The sequence below is a fragment of the Mustelus asterias genome, chromosome 3 (genome assembly GCF_964213995.1).
Source record: "Mustelus asterias chromosome 3, sMusAst1.hap1.1, whole genome shotgun sequence".
NCBI classification, from domain to species: Eukaryota; Metazoa; Chordata; class Chondrichthyes; order Carcharhiniformes; family Triakidae; genus Mustelus; species Mustelus asterias.
This window is the reverse complement of record NC_135803.1, coordinates 48,966,124-48,982,558: the sequence shown is the minus strand read 5'-3', so window position 1 is coordinate 48,982,558 and position 16,435 is coordinate 48,966,124. Positions and strand designations below refer to the sequence as shown.

The following is a 16,435-nucleotide window of genomic DNA, read 5'->3' as shown; positions in this document are numbered from 1 at the left end:
ATTGGTTACACAGGTCATGTGACCCTCTTTGCAGTTCGAGCCTTGGAGGGGACAAACACCACATTCCTCCCTTTCACACAATTTAAAATAATTTGCTTACTCAGTCCCCAGCAATTCGAACATTTAACCATAAATCTGTTTACAATAAGTTAAGTCTCTCCAGTGGTTTCCAATTTCTAATGGAGCAGTGTAACCCCTCTGTCTGGGGTGCTTCCACTGGAGTGTTTTTAGCAGAAACCACCACACCAGGTATCTCCTCAGGTACTGGTATCTCAGCTTCATCAGTTTCCATGGCGACGACAGACCCATCTCTCAAGCTGACGGAATATTTCACTGTTTGGATAGCTATAAGCAGTGAAGCTGGCAACATGGTGTCAGTACTGGTTGCTGGGATATCTCTCGTCCTCTTAAATGGTTGGCATGTTTCTGGACGATTTTCCCTTGTATGTCTACTTCATAAAACAAAGGTCCACTTTTTGATACAACTAGTCCTGGGAGCCAACTTGAGCCACTTCCAAAGTTTCTGACATTCATGGCTTCATTCACTGTAAATGACTCACTGATTTGCCTGAATCATGATTTGCCTTGAGCTCAGATATGTTGTTGGGAGCCAGTGCCACCTTTATTGCTCTGACCTTCTGTTCCATGGAGTTTAATCCTTGTGCATTTACGCGGTATCCTAGATAGGCTACCTCAGTTGCTTGAAAAGTACATTTCTCCTTCTTGAGCCAAACTCCCGCCTCTTGAATCTCTTGTGCACGTCTTCTAAGTTAGCTATGTGCTTAGCCTCTGTCAATCCAGTTATCAAAACATCATTCAGGCATCCTACATGTGGCAGTCCTTGGAACAAACTCTCCATCATTCTGTGGAAAACAGCACCTGCTGACCACACACCAAATTTTTGTGTGTGTTTATTGTGACATAACCTCAGGAAGTATCAGATAACTCAAGTTGCTGTTGTGTGTAGCTCATATCCAGCTTTATATAAAATTGACCTCCAGCCAACTTTGCGTACAAGTCTTTAATATCAGGATTGTTTATTTATCTAACTTGGCAGCCTGATTAACGGTTAATTTATAGTCTCCACAGATGCGGACAGTCTTGTCAGACTTTATCACGAGGACTAAGGGTGCTGCCACTCTGTGAATTAAACTGGCTGGATAATACCCAGTTCTTCCAATCTCTTCAGTTCGGTGTCCAGCTTTTCTTGCAAGGCATATGGTACCAGTCTTGTGCTTTTAAAAAAAAGAGGTTGCCTTTGAATCGACATAGATCTTCGCCTGGAGTCCCATTATTCTGCCCAACTCATCGCAAAAGACACTCTCATACCTCTTCAATAACTCAGGCAGTCCCATTTTCCACATTGGGAAGATCTCCCTCCAGTTTAACTTGATTTCTTTGAGTCAATCATGGCCGAGAAGAATTGATCCTTGGCCTGACATATTGACTACTGGAAGCTCGGTGGACTGCTGCCAATAGCTTATAGGTACTTTGGTAGCACCCCTTATCTTGATGGCGTCTCCTGTATACATTTGCTAATTTTGTTGTTGTACTCTTCAAACTCAAAGACTGGGCTCCCTCTCATAAATAGCAAAATGTGCATTCGACTATCACCATGGCTGAGGCTCATTTGTCAACTTCCATCTTTAAGGGGTTACCATTTACCAAAAGCATCACACTGACAGGGGCTACGTTGCCCGCTTCCACTTTGAACACTGAGTGAACATTTAAATCAAAGTACTGGACTCTTCCATATTCTGCACTTGCAATGCATTACTAACTCTGCTACTGGGTAGATTTGACTTACTTTTACATAGATGCCTTAAGTGACCTTTCCTGTGGAAGGAAAAATATTGATTTGATTTGATTTATTATTGTCACATATATTAGCATACAGTGAAAAGTATTGTCTCTTGTGCACTATACAGACAAAGCATCAAAGCATACCATTCATAGAGAAGGAAATGAGAGAGTGCAGAATGTAGTGTTACAGTCATAGCTAGGGTGTAGAGAAAGATCAACTTAATGCAGGGTAGATCCATTCAAAAGTCTGATGGCAGCAGGGAAGAAGCTGTTCTTGTGTCGGTTGGCACGTGACCTCAGACTTTTGTATCTTTTTCCAGACGGAAGAAGGTGGAAGAGAGAATGTCTAGGGTGCATGGTGTCTTTAATTATGCTGGCTGCTTTGCCGAGGCAGTGGGAAATGTAGCCAGAGTCAATGGATGAGAAGCTGATTTGCATGATGGATTGGGCTACATTCACGACCTTTTGTAGTTTCTAGCGGTCTTGGGCAGAGCAGGAGCCATACCAAGCTGTGATACAACCAGAAAGCATGCTTTCTATGGTGCATCTGTAAAAATTTGAGAGAGCCGTAGCTGACATGCCAAATTTCCTTAGTCTTCTGAGAAAGTAGAGGTGTTGGTGGGCTTTCTTAACTATATGTCGGCATGGCCCAGCCTCTTCAGCAGGCTTTAGGGGAGTCATGGCCCCTGCACTGGTAACACACTAATTCAATTCTTGGTGATTTGATTTACTCTCTTAAATCTACAAATAGCTGCATTTGTTTCCTGTTTTAAAATCACATCTTCATTCTTGGCGCCACTACTGACTGCAGCTTCCTGCTCCAACTGGTGAACCGTGCCATTTTGCACGCTCTGTAGCTCCTGTGCACCCTTCTCTGTGCTCTCCATCACTAGGACCATCTCCAGTGCTTTGTAAAATTAATATCTGTCTCTACTAACACCTTCCTTTGGATGGCTCATTATTTACCCGCAGACTAGACGGTCTCTCAGCATATCATTGAGTGGCTCCGAAACTGCAGTGCTCTGAGATCTGTCTCAGCTTGGTGATATAGGTTGCAATGGTCTCCTCTGGGCTCTCCTCATTGAATTAAACTTAAACCACTGCAGGATTACTGAGGGCTTTGGATGACAATGTGCTTTCACCAAATCAATTATCTTCGTGAATGATCTAGAATTGGGTGCGTTTGGCAATGTGAGACCGTGGATTAAATTGTTAGGCTTGATCGCCCCACATGCTTAGGAGAATTCCCTTTCTCTTCTATTCAGTTGGCATGGAAGTAGTAGCCCAGACACCCAATTATTGTGTCCAATCCTCCATGGAAGCATCAAAGGGATCAATCCTTCCAAATATGGGCATATCTGCAAGCACTTCCTTAACTTAAGTTGGACTCAACTTCAACAGGGTTTTATACTCACAATCTTGGAACCACCTTTTGTTCTTTTATCCTCATGACAGGTAATTATTCTGGGTCGCCAGTTAGGTAAATAAAAACTGTAACATTTGTTTACATACAACCATAATTCGGAGGCAGCCTTGTGCTGCCAGTTATTTTCTGGATTGAATCTGTTAGACAAACCTGGGCTTGTTAGGGTGACCCGTCACCCTGCTCTCTGATTGGTTACCTGGCTCATGTGACCCTCTCGACAGTAAGACCCTTAAAGGAGACAAACACCACAATAAAATAACCATAGGTTATCTTCTAAAGTGTAATAAACCCAAGCTTGTTTGAATTACATTTACATCAGAGTCATTGCCAGTTTCTCAAGCAGATGCCCCCATTTATTTAGCTTAAACTTTAATTCCTGAAACTAAATGTTATATTCTAAAACATATGAATTATTATGTAGCTTTTCAAAACAGTGCAAAGAGTGACTAACGTGAGGAACAAATTTCCAGCTTACCCAGGATGGTACGGTGGTACAGTGGTTAGCACTGGTGCCTCAGAGCTGGGTTCAATTCCGGCCTTGGGTGACTGTGTGGAGTTTGCATGTTCTCCCCGTTTCCGCATGTGGTTCCGCCGGGTGCTCCGGTTTTCTACCACAATCCAAAGATGTGCAGGTTAGGTTGCTTGGCTATGCTAAATTACCCCTTAGATGTGTAGGTTAGATGGATTAACCATGGTAAGTGTGTGGGGTTACGGGGATAGGGTGGGGGGAAAGCGCCTAGGAAAGATGCTCTGACAGAGGGTCGGTGCAGACCCGATGGACCGAATGGCCTCCTTCTGCACCCTCAGGGGTTCAATGATTAATGGTGGAGGGAATTTGTTTTTAATACTTTTCCAATTCAATCAAATCAAGTCCAATTCAGAGTCTCAACAAGTTGAGACATTTCCGATCCAGGCTGACAAGACAGGGCATGCAATCCTCTACCCTGTCTTGGGTCTGATCTACATGAGCCAAGCTGATTGGAGGAGGCGCAGGTCTTCCTCCTCCAAGGCTTGATCTCATTTGCATCTTAGCCAAAAGGCCAAGATGTCACTTTTTAAAAATTGCTTCATATGAAAATGCAGCTTATAATGTGACCCAATGACCTCGATCAAGCGCAGGCAACCTATACTACACTTGATCTTAGCCAAAAGGCAGAGAAAGAAATGACAGGATGTTACAATAGCCAGGGGAGGGAGACTGGGGAGTGTTCGGATCACCAGAGATGCATGAACCGAATACTCATCCTTGTGGCTAGAGCAAAGGAAAAGTTGACCATATTTTTTTTTATACTTTTCCAATTCAATCAAATCAAGTCCAATTCAGAGTCTCAACAAGTTGAGACATTTCCGATCCAAGCTGACAAGACAGGGTATGCAACCCCTGTCTTGGGCCTGATCTACATGAGCCAAGCTGATTGGAGGAGGCGCAGGTCTTCCTCCTCCAAGGCTTGATCTCATTTGCATCTTAGCCAAAAGGCCTAGATGCCGCTTTAAAAAATTGCTTCATATGAAAGTTGACCATATAATTTATGTGGCCGGCTAACAATGCTTTCAAAGCAAACCTAAAATGCTGAGGTATGACGCATTTAATGTCATAAAAGACATACATTTCCGTGGTTATAAATGAAACTTTCTCACTCTCTTCACAGCAGCGTTTTAAAAGGCCAACTGTCATAGCAAAGTCATGGAACCAATTACAACATAATAGTGACTTTTAATACACATCCTTTCTTAAATATTGAACACTATGCAAACTAGTTTGAGCAATCATAGTGATGGATTATGGATTTTGTTCCAATCCTGTTTTATTTTACCTCTCTCACTATTATTAATCCTTCACAGAAAAATGGGACGCACTTTATTTCTGATGGTTATTCGAGTTTGGTGCTAGGGTGAAGTGAAAACTGTTTTTCACCAATTCTTCCCTTGTGAGATGTAAATCAGGTGTCAAGGAACAATCGAGTGCTAAAATGAAAAAGAGTGAATCAGTCTCCTCTAGGGGTGCCTTTATTCTTTATTCCGGTGCTGGGTGACGCCTAGACATTTCACTGTATACCAATACATGAGACAGTAATTAATCAAATCAAATCAAAACCAGGCTGCAGAGCCTGAGTCGTTGCCCTGAGAAAAATGAGCGCTGCTGAGGCAGGTAGAAAACTGGGAGGGTGCCTCAAAATGGAGCTGTAATGTAAGTAAATACTTCAGAGCAGGGATGGTGGCAGGCACCTCATAGAGGGGGATCCCCTCCAGCTGGATCAATTGAGCCGCATTGTCTTTTTTGTCTCCTTTTCCAGTAGATGGAGCCACTAGTGGCCACCCGGACTGTTACAGGCAAGCTCTGTTGATGCAGCTGATGGCCTCCCAACACCCATGGGCCTTTAATATTTAAATTGCACCAGACATCTACTCCTCCCCGCATCCCTCCTCCCGCACCGCTCCCCGGCAATGGATTCAAGAGTGGGAAAAATGTATTTGCTAAGATGTATTAGCCATCTCTTGTTGTGCACATGCAAACACTGCAATGCAAGTGCAAATAAAAAGCATCTAGAAACAGGCAAATATGTGATTACAGATTGCACATTTTTCCTGCTTCCTCTTTCCTTCAGCTCACAGATGCTCTAATCTTTGACCAGGATATGTTGTAGAGGGATTCATCTGCTATAAATTAGATTTGCCCCTGCACCCTTCAGGTTAAAAAAGCCTTTACCCCCAATGTTGCTGGTACTGTGAATTGATAACAGGGCAGCTTGGGTAAAAGGGCATCTGGGACCTGAGTGAAGAGGACAACAAGCGGGTAGCTCCTTAACAAATTAAATTTCGGAATTGAGAAATAAACACAGGTAGGACAGGGAGCGGGCTGAATGGAAATGGATGAATTGAATATAAAATTAGAGAAATAGATGGGGGGAGGGGGTGGTGGGGGCGGCGGGGGGGAAGCAGCATTTGCATTCAAACAGAAAGAGGAGAAAAGAAACGGGAAAAGTTAAATTTGACTTTCAAATTCACTGGAAAAATTCATAACCTTGAAGGAATGAGGCTGCATACATGTAAAGGTTTATTTTCAGTGCCAGAGAACAGATCTTAACATGTAACACATTGTTAAGAGAGTACTTACACTTGTAACGACAAAATTTGTTTTGACAAGTTTTAATGGATTTTAATAACAAAATTTGGATCTTTTGGAAATTTTTGAATATTTCATCTGGTCTTGCTCCTAAGTACCTATAAATAACTGTGAGCACCAGCAGCTTATCATTTTTTTTTGGCAGAATCTGACCCATATTGTCCATACATAATGTATGTCCATCATTTTTTTTTATTCATGGGATATGGGTGTCACTGGCTAGTCCAGCATTTATTTCCCATCCCAAATTACCTTTGAACTGAGTGGTGTGCTAGGCTATTTCAGAGGGCAGTTAAAATTGCCTCAAAGCTGTGGGTCTGGAGTCACATATAGGCCAGATTTTCTTCCTTTAGGGAAGAAAGTTGTGAATATAGCCCAATCCATCACGCAAACCAGCCTCCCATCCATTGACTCTGTCTACACTTCCCGCTGCCTCGGCAAGGCAGCCAGCATAATTAAGGACCCCACGCACCCCGGACATTCTCTCTTTCACCACTTTCCGTCGGGAAAAAGATACAAAAGTCTGAGGTCACATACCAGCCGACTCGAAAACAGCTTCTTCCTTGCTGCTGTCAGACTTTTGAACGGACTTACCTTGCATTAAGTTGTTCTTTCTCTACACCTTAGCTATGACTGTAACACTACATTCTGCACTCTCTCATTTACTTCTCTATGAACGGTATGCTTTGTCTGTATAGTGCGCAAGAAACAATACTTTACCCTTTATGTTAATACATGTGATAATAAATCAAATCAAATCAAATTAGTAAACCAGGTAGGTTTTTGCAACAATCGACAATTTTTTTCATTAGACTGTTAATTCCAGAATATTTTATTGAATTCAAATTTCACCATCCGCCGCAGCGAGATTTGAACCCAAGTCCCCAGAGCATTATTCTGAATCTCTGCATTACTAGTCCATTGACAAAATCACCTCTCCTATCTAAATTCCAAACGTGATGGTTATATATTCCTCACTATGTGTTCCTAACCAGCTTCATTGGTAGCGCTAAGTAAAAATTTAATATTTACTTCAATTCCAAAACATTCAAATCTCAAAAGTAATATTAACTAAGTTCTTTGTTTTATTTCATGCTAGTTAGAAATAGATTTGATGTATTTGTAGTTTTTCTTTCTCCTGTTATGTAGCATTCTGATAGAACCAGTTTTAAAGAGTTATTTCAGACTTTGACCATCTTGATGTAAAGGTGGACCATGCTGACGCCAGCCAAGTTCATCCAACCCAAAATTAGTGACTGATAAAATTGCTGTTCCCAACTTTAGCTCAGTAACAATTCGGCCTTTTGGCTAAGATCAAGTGTAGTATGGTCGGCAGCCCATGGTCGGCCGCACTTGGTTGAGGTCATTAGGTTACACTGAAGCTTCATATGTTTCATATGAAGCAATTTTTTAAAGCGGCATCTCGGCCTTTTGGCTAAGATGCAAATGAGCTCAAGTCTTGGAGGAGGAACCTCCCCCTTCTCCAATCAGCTTGGCTCATGTAGATCAGGCCCAGGACAGGGTGATTTGGTCGCTCGCCCTGTCTTGTCAGCCTGGATCTGAAATGTCTCAACTTGTTGAGACTCTGAATTGGATTTGATTGATTGAATTGGAAAAGTAAAAAAAAACAATTTTGGCTAAGATCAAGTGTAGTCTGGTGATGCTGCACTTGGTCGTGGCCATTGGGTTGCATTTAAGCTTCATTTTCATATGAAGCAATTTTTAAAAGCGACATCTCTGCCTTTTGGCTAAGATGCAAATGAGATCAAGCCTTGGGGGCGGAGACGTCTGCCTACTCCAATCAGCTTGGCTCATGTAGATCAGGCCCAAGACAGGGTAAAGGGTCGCATACCCTGTCTTATCAGCTTGGATCTGAAATGTCTCAACTTCTTGAGACTTTGAATTGGACTTGATTCGATTGAATTGGAAAAGTTTTAAAAAACAATATCAAGCCTATGGTACTTGATTGATGGCTCACCTTTCTTTTCTGCATTTCCATGCCTTCATTGAAATCAAATGGTACCCCGAGGGCCCTATTTTACCATTTTGATTCTAAGTGCTGGGCGGACTTGAAACTGGGAGTGTTCCAGATCCGACTTTTAGACCCGTTCTCAGGTGCCCCCATGCGCACTCTGCCTGCAAAAATATCAGCGAGTCCGAGTCACACTGCACAAGCCTGTGGGCGGGGCTTAACACACCCAAAACCCTGCAGCTCCAATCGGCGCCTCCAACTGCGCATGCGCAGAAAAAAAAAAGATGAGTGCTGCTCCCCTGCCACATCCCTCCCAGACCGGATAAAGCCTGCTCCTGGCCCCCTCAGACATTGCCCCACCCCCACAACACATTACTGACCCCCTTTTACCCCCACCCCACTGTCACCCAGCCCAATCACGTCCCCTTCCCCCACACTGATCTCAGGCAGAGTGAAAGCGGACCCTTTCTCTCCCCCCATTGATCTCAGCAGAGTGGCAGCGGATTCCCCCCCCCCCCACTCACGATCTCAAGCAGAGAGCTATCGGACGCTCGGCACTTCCTCCTCACTAACCCTCACTGATGGAGAGCCCGAATCGGACTTATATGGAGCATGTCTGTTTTGTGCCAACTCTGGATGGGCAAACACGGTGGTAAGGGGGGAAGTGCTGGGAAAGTTGGGCGTGAAACTCATCAAGTCAATTTGAATACATGCAAATGCTTTTAGGGTGTGGTCCCAATCACGGCCATTTTCAGGACTTGGTAAAGGGGGAAACTGGCGAGGAGGCGGGTGCGGATCGCACCATTCGCCTCACCCCCGACTTTACCAAGTTTTCACACCCGAAAATGGGTGCAACGCAATGGTAAAATCAGGCCCCTAGAGTTGGAAACAAGGAAATCCTGGAGTGAAGCAAGCTTTGCAAGATTCACCTGGATATGCCGGTCATACATAATTGCTGCTAAATTTCTGATTTATCGTTTTACGGAAGATGCCTCTTTACTGCCTCACTGCCAGTTTCAAATATTTTCTTTTCTCGGGGACCTCTGTACCCTACCCTCACTGAAGATCTAGACCAGGGATCGACTACTTTAATAGCAAGAATATTTTTTAAATTCAGTCAAAAATGCAAAATATTTAATGCTACAATGTTGTGACTCAAATGCCAAAAGAATAGAAAAGCAGACGGAGACATATCAACAATATTTCAAAGGTTTTTACCTTAAAGGTGTTAAATTGTGTTATACTTACTCAAGTACAAGGTGATTTAATATAAGAAAATGACAAAAACCATTTAATTGCAACCAAAATAAGTTTAATCGATCAAACACAAGAGTTGCACCCGAGTGGTTAACCCTCATGCACCTCTGGAGTTGCAGAATGTAGACCCTGATTTAGGTAGTCTCAATACATTGAGCCATTAGGTCAGCAAGACGTGCACATACAAATATATTAAGTCAGGTATTAAACAGCTGTTTAATGGAACATGATGCAGACACAAATGATTTTATCTGTATGGTTTGGGAGTTTTGAGGTATAAAACTCTTTTACTTAAAATATCTAAGTTCCAAATTCTTAATTTCTAACAATGGGTTCCGATGATGTGCCTGACTTAAAAAAGTGTGCATAGCTAATAATATAAATGAAGTAGAATTCATTGAGCAAGATTTACATACAATTATCAAAAATACTGAAGACAACATGGAAGTTCCCTTTGCCTCAAAACTGACAAGAAGGCTTTGATTAAACAGTGTAATTAAAACAAGTGCAATTACTTGAACCCAGACTTTTTGGTACCTTTAATGAAATCCATGAAGTATAATTTTAGCTCCTTAATGTTTGGCTTCCTGTTCCCCATCTGCCTTAACTGTTAATTGTCTCACTAACGGAAATTCAACTGAACTGTTAAGAAAAGAGTCAAGATGAAATCCATAAATGCTACTGCAGAGCAACATAAACCCTAAAAATTAGTAGTATTATCAAAATCTTACATATCCTATAACTCTCACACAACATACGCATACATGTGAGTTCAACAGGCTAAAAATGCCAGCTAGTCTATCAATGCTTACTCCACAGAACCAAATGTACAGCAACATCATGATTAAGCTCACAATCCCACCAGCATATGCTGTCAGTCATGCTTGGAGTGGCAAAAAAAAAATCAAGGCCAATCGGGTTAAGAAAATCTGGGGAATGTTTCTGTAACCCCCTTAGGTGACTGTAATGAGTAAAAGAAACCATATGGACCAGGTATATATTACCTGGTATTTTACCTACTTTTCATATTATAATATTCTAATCAGGAACTGGTTCATCATCATTCCCCCAGTCAGAAATCCAGCTATTGGTAGCCAGTAGAGGAGTGGTTTTAAAAACAAAATTTAGTTGGGTTTTCTCATGCTGCAGTGTCCTACATAAGTTGAAAACTTGGCAGATGATCTTTACAATCATGCATAAGTATTTGTTGCAACAAAGGCTACTAAAATTACACCTAAAAGTGAATTATTTTGTATTTAAAGGGATTGCAAAGTAGGATTCAACTTTCAATTTCAATTTATAATGCATTGTTCACAAGGTAAAAGAGATGGATATATCTTTCCAAAGCTGAACCAGTGTGTAGGAAGGCAATGGCATAAGAGGATCTGCTCATATTTAAGTTGCAGGTGTCTTGATGAGAATTGCTTCAATGACATATTTTATTATGATAGAATCATAGAATCCTACAGTGCAGAAGGAGGCCATTTGGCCCATGAAGTCTGCACCGAAACAATCCCATCCATACCCTATCCCCATAACTCCACACATTTACCCTAGCTAAGGGGAAATTTAGGATGGCCAATCCAACTAACCTGCACATCTTTGGACTATGGGAGGAAACCGGAGCACCTGGAGGAATTCCATGCAGACACGGGGAGAACGTGCCAACTCCACACAGACAGTGACCCAGGGCTGGGAAACGAACCCGCGTCCCTGGTGCTGTGAGGCTGCAGTGCTAACGACTGTGCTACTGAGCGCTTTCGGCCTCCTAGTATGAAGAGGACTGAATACTTCACAAAGTGAAAATTAGAAGAAAATGGTTAAGTGGAGTAACTTCTCCATAAAATTAAAATGAACAAGCTTTGAATGCAGCATGTGATTTTGCTTGTCATATATAATTAGTTGGTTGAATTATTGTTTATAAAATAAGACGAGATTGGTCCAGTGGTAACTTGTACAGTAATTGCATTTCAGTATTCTGGTTAGCTACTTGTGCTGAGAGCAGTGTTTTTTTCCAGAATGTCTTAATATCATTTTCAAAGGCTCATTATGATTAACATGGCCCCAGGGCTAAGCTTGTCTAATTGCAGAATAATACAATATTTGACTGATTTTGAATTTTGCTGCTGCTTTTCTCACAGAGACGTCTCTTGTTTTCTCATCTTGTTCCCTCTCTCCTCTGCTGTCACAGGCACTGACAGTCCACCTGCCACATCACCCTTGTGGACTATGTTTCCTCTGATATTTGTGCATGGCCTGTTGCACTGTACTGGCATATTCCAGATTGCTGCACGGTTGTGCCGTTGCTTAACAGGGACATTGCTTGTGGCTATTCTTCCTGTATCAATCTCGGTAATGAGGGTAAGAGAAGAGCTCAGCTACAGACACGCTTGTCTAATTTTAACTCTGGAGAAGTGGGTGGGTGGGTTTTGAACAGGTTAAAAATCAGCTATGTTGTCGCTCGGGTTTAATCCTACGCTTGCCATCTATTCTCTAGAGCTGAATGTTATGGCACCCTGCTAGCATATTTGAAGGTGGGGGTGGGGGCTCGTAAAATAAAGCAAATGTCTAACCTGCTGCCTAACTCCCACCTCTAAAACGTCGCCCATATTATGTGGGATAGCTAAGGCGTCAGCCCGCCTACTCGTCCTTAGAGAAGAAATGAGGCTCCTGAGATATAAAATAAATCATAAACTCTGTAACTCAAACTTTATTCTTTGCTTATTTGAAAATGAACTTTGCTGAGCCAAAAGATGGCTACCTGATGTCTGGAATTATTAGGTGACGAAGGCATGACAGATTACACTGGAGACATGTCCTGACATGTTGTTCATGGAATCTCACATGTGGGGCTGCCCTATCGGAAAATTGTGACAGAATTCTGCACACAATATTTTTAACTTTCACACAGGTGTGATAGTCCTAATTAGGCAAATGAAAGTGATCAGGGGAAGTCGCTGATGTGAAATAAATTTGCATAGTATTCAAACCACATCAATTGCCAATAGTTATTTGCCAGCAAGCATTCAGCTGACATGATTGGTGCTCAAATGACATGAGATGATGCTGAATCAGCACTCAGCTAATCTAACTGTGCTCACAGCAAGTCCTTAAGGCTGTTCAAGTGCTCACAGATACAAATGTATACATCACTGAAGTATGTTTAAGTGTATGTACTAGCAATTATTATGGACAGTTTCTACACATCCACCTCCTAATTTCTGGTGTCATGGAAATGTATCCGCCAAGCCCTACTCTTACCTACTCTCCCTGACTGATGACCCCACCCACTGCCATCTGAGTCCCACCCCCTATACCCTACTCCCACGTACTCTCACCCCCCTCTTACTCCACACTCCACACAACCCCCTACAGCCACACTACCCCCTCCTATCCCTTCACCCACATATCCTACTCCCATTTCCCACCCCTGTCCTCCCCACCCCACCTTCCTGACCTCTCCTTGGCCGGGGCTGGCCGAAATCAGGAGTGATGCCAGGCCCAACTGGCACGATGCTTAACACGTGTGCATTTAAGGGCAAGGTAAGTATTGGACTGTGGAGAGGGAGAGAGACAGATGGTTGGGCTTGGGGCTGGGATAAGGGTACAGGGGTGGTGTTGGGACTGGGGGGTGATGGTTGGGTGTAGATGCTTGGCGGGTGGAGGTTGGCAGTCCCACTTGTCTCGAGACTAGACCGTATCTGGTACATTTGTCTGATAAGGGCTTTTTAAAATCCCAGTCACTTCTAAACACATGAAATACTCCATCTGTCTTAAATTAAATTCAGAGCTGTCCCTGTATGTGCAAAATGGGAAAAACAGGTTTAGCCTTTTTCTGCCTGTGAACAAATTGTAACCATTTATTCAATTCTGAAGAGTGTTCTAATTATATATGAATTCTACTTTCTACCTCAACTATATCTGTATGTTGCATGATACTGGAAATTGGGAGGCAGATGCATTCACTACCTAGCTGGCCCATACTAATTGCTGGTATGTGCACTTAACCACACTTCAGGGACAAATGTCCAAGTATGAGCTGCATTGATTCAGTTAATTTCCAACAATTTTCATCTGTGAGCACTTAAACAGGCCAGTTTACTTGCTGTGAGCACACTTGAAGCTAGCCAAGAGCACATTCAGCATCATTCCATGTCAGTTCAACACCAATGATGTCACCTGAACAGATTTTGTTCGCAGTTGATGTGGTTTCAATGGTTTTCAGGAAAATAAATGTTTGCAATAGATGTGGTTTCAGGTCAGTTCCTTCACTTGATCACTTTAAGATGTCAAATGATAATTTAAAAATTACTTCCAAACAAAGTATCAAACCCAGGAGCAAATTAAACTGTTGCATGCAGAATTCTGTCAAACATTTCAAGTAGGACTTCAGCCAGGAGCTCTCCTGAACTGGAATTTCTTCATGAGGGAAACCTACTGGATTTGTTCCTTCTGGACTTTGGAAATCACGTGAACTGATATCCAAGTTATTCATAATTGTAAACTTCTCTTTCCTATCCCCTTACTGTATGTGCATGCTTACATGTCTGACTGTGTGTCTGATGATCCTCCCTTGATCATATGGTAGACAAATCTTCCAGCCTTGTTTCATTCCTGCATGGTGAACCAATACAGACTTCTGTGCTCCTTCTCTCCCAGATTCCGGCAAAGTGCCTGTGCCTGAGAGATTCAGGGATATCTCAATGCCTATCTCCAATAACAATGTGAATCACATGGGGCTTGTATCCAGTTAGAAATGCTTATTAGATATCCTTATTAGTTATCCCAACTCTCTTTTAATTTGGAAGTAAATGGATTGTTTAAGGATAATTTTTTTTTCATTTATGGGATGTGAGTATTGCTGCCTAGAACAGCATTTATTGTCCATCCCTAATCGCCCTTCAGAATGTAGTAGTGAGCTACCTTCTTGAACTGCTGCAACCTCTTTGGTGCAGATACATCCACAGTGCTGGTAGGAAGGGAGTTCCAGGATTTATACCCAGCAGCCGTAAATGAAAGATTGTCATTCAAGAACTGAACTCTTCAGCTACTGTTATTGAGAAGAAAAGCTGAACAAATTTTGCGATCAGTGATGAGAAGTGATCAAGTTATAGCATGATTAATAAGTCCTTCTATTCTCAAGCAAAAATAGAAGTAGAAACAGAGAATAAATACATGGGACTGTTACCCATAAAGCCAATGTGCAGGATTTTGATTTGATTTATTATTGTCGCATATATTAGCATACAGTGAAAAGTATTGTTTCTTGCGCGTCATACAGACAAAGCATACCGTTCATAGAGAAGGACACAAGAGAGTGCAGAATGTAGTGTTACAGTCATAGCTAGGGTGCAGAGAAAGGTCAACTTAATGCAAGGTAGGTCCATTCAAAAGTCTGATGGCAGCAGGGAAAAAGCTGTTCTTGAGTCATTTGGTACGTGACCCCAGACTTTCATCTCAAAACTATATGCCACAGCTTCCTTATACCTTGAACCTTTATTGCCAAGTTCCTCACCTTTTCTTCTGAGGGTACGAAGTCACACTGCAGTATATTTCTATAAGTTCTGTATGCTCTCTAGTAACCTTTGCGAATGACTTATTAAGATTTATGTATTGAATATATTGACTGTATGGGGGGGGGGGCGCAGAATGGCATCATATCCAACTTAATCTTAACATCTACGCGCACACTGGATTTCAGTTTTCAGCAGGCTGATTTTCCTTTTCCTTTCTGCTGATTCTGAGACAAGGCCATGTGACCAATTTCATGTCCCTGACGTTTCCACAGAAGGAATTAGCAATCAGGGTAGAACAAGGGTTGAATTTCTGGTCTGTGTATGGCACTGGGCAGTTGTCATTTTTGAGGTACAATCTTTCTGTTAACACGAAGGCCCACCAGGCAGACTTTCACACGACCTCCATAGACTAGACTCACAGCATAATCACATGTCTGTTCAGACCTTTCTTTGTCCTTGCATATAAGTTGCTGCACTGAAGTGGTAAATCCTAAATGCAATGTTTTGAATAATAAATATGATCATTTGTTTAATTCATTTTTCATTAAATATTATATTTGGGATATTTATTTGAATGAAATTAGTACTTGATCTTCTCAATAAAATGTAAATAATTGCAGTGTTGTTGCATTTTATAATACAATTTTTGTTGGGATAAAATCCCTGTAAAGAAACTTGGGAATGCTTAAGAACTTGATGAAATGCATCTACAATATGTACTGCAAGAAAATCCACAACGTTTGGACACATTCTAATTCCACAGTTGTGGTGCTATGTTGGTTACATGGTTGGGCATGTAATACTGTACTAATAGTCCAGAGACATGTTCAACTCCCACCACAACTGTTGAAAAACTTAAATTCAGTTAATTCAGGAAACATAGAATAAAATACTCATCAATATTTGTGATCATGAAGGTATCATAGAATCCCGACAGTGCAGGAGGAGGCCATTCTGCTCATTGAGTTTGCACTGACTCTCTGATAAAGTATCTTACTGAGCTCCCCCCGGGTCCTATCACAGTAACCCCACATATTTACCATGAACAATCCGCCTAATCTGCGCATCTTTGGCGGGTGGGAGGAAACAGGAGCACCCGGAGGAAACCACACAAACACGGGGAGAACATGCAAACTTCACACAGACAGTCACCCAAGGCCAGAATTGAACCCGTGTCCCTGGAACTGTGAGGCAACAGTGTTAACCACTGTGCCATCGTGCTGTGAGATTATCATAAAAGCCTATGTGGTTCAATAATGTCTTTTCAAGAAGAAAATCTGTCATTCTTGCCAAGTTTGGCCGTTATGACTCCAGGCCCACAGCAATGTGGTTGACGC

The 16,435-nt window shown here is 42.1% G+C and overlaps 1 protein-coding gene and 1 pseudogene across 1 annotated transcript in view; one reads left to right on the top strand and one right to left on the bottom strand.

Annotated features, from left to right (window-relative positions):
- The window catches only part of clstn2a (calsyntenin 2a), a 253,987-nt gene that overhangs the window by 49,699 nt on the left and 187,853 nt on the right, over window positions 1–16,435 (top strand). The window lies entirely within an intron of this gene.
- Window positions 4,185–4,395, bottom strand: LOC144491946 (U2 spliceosomal RNA; annotated as a pseudogene).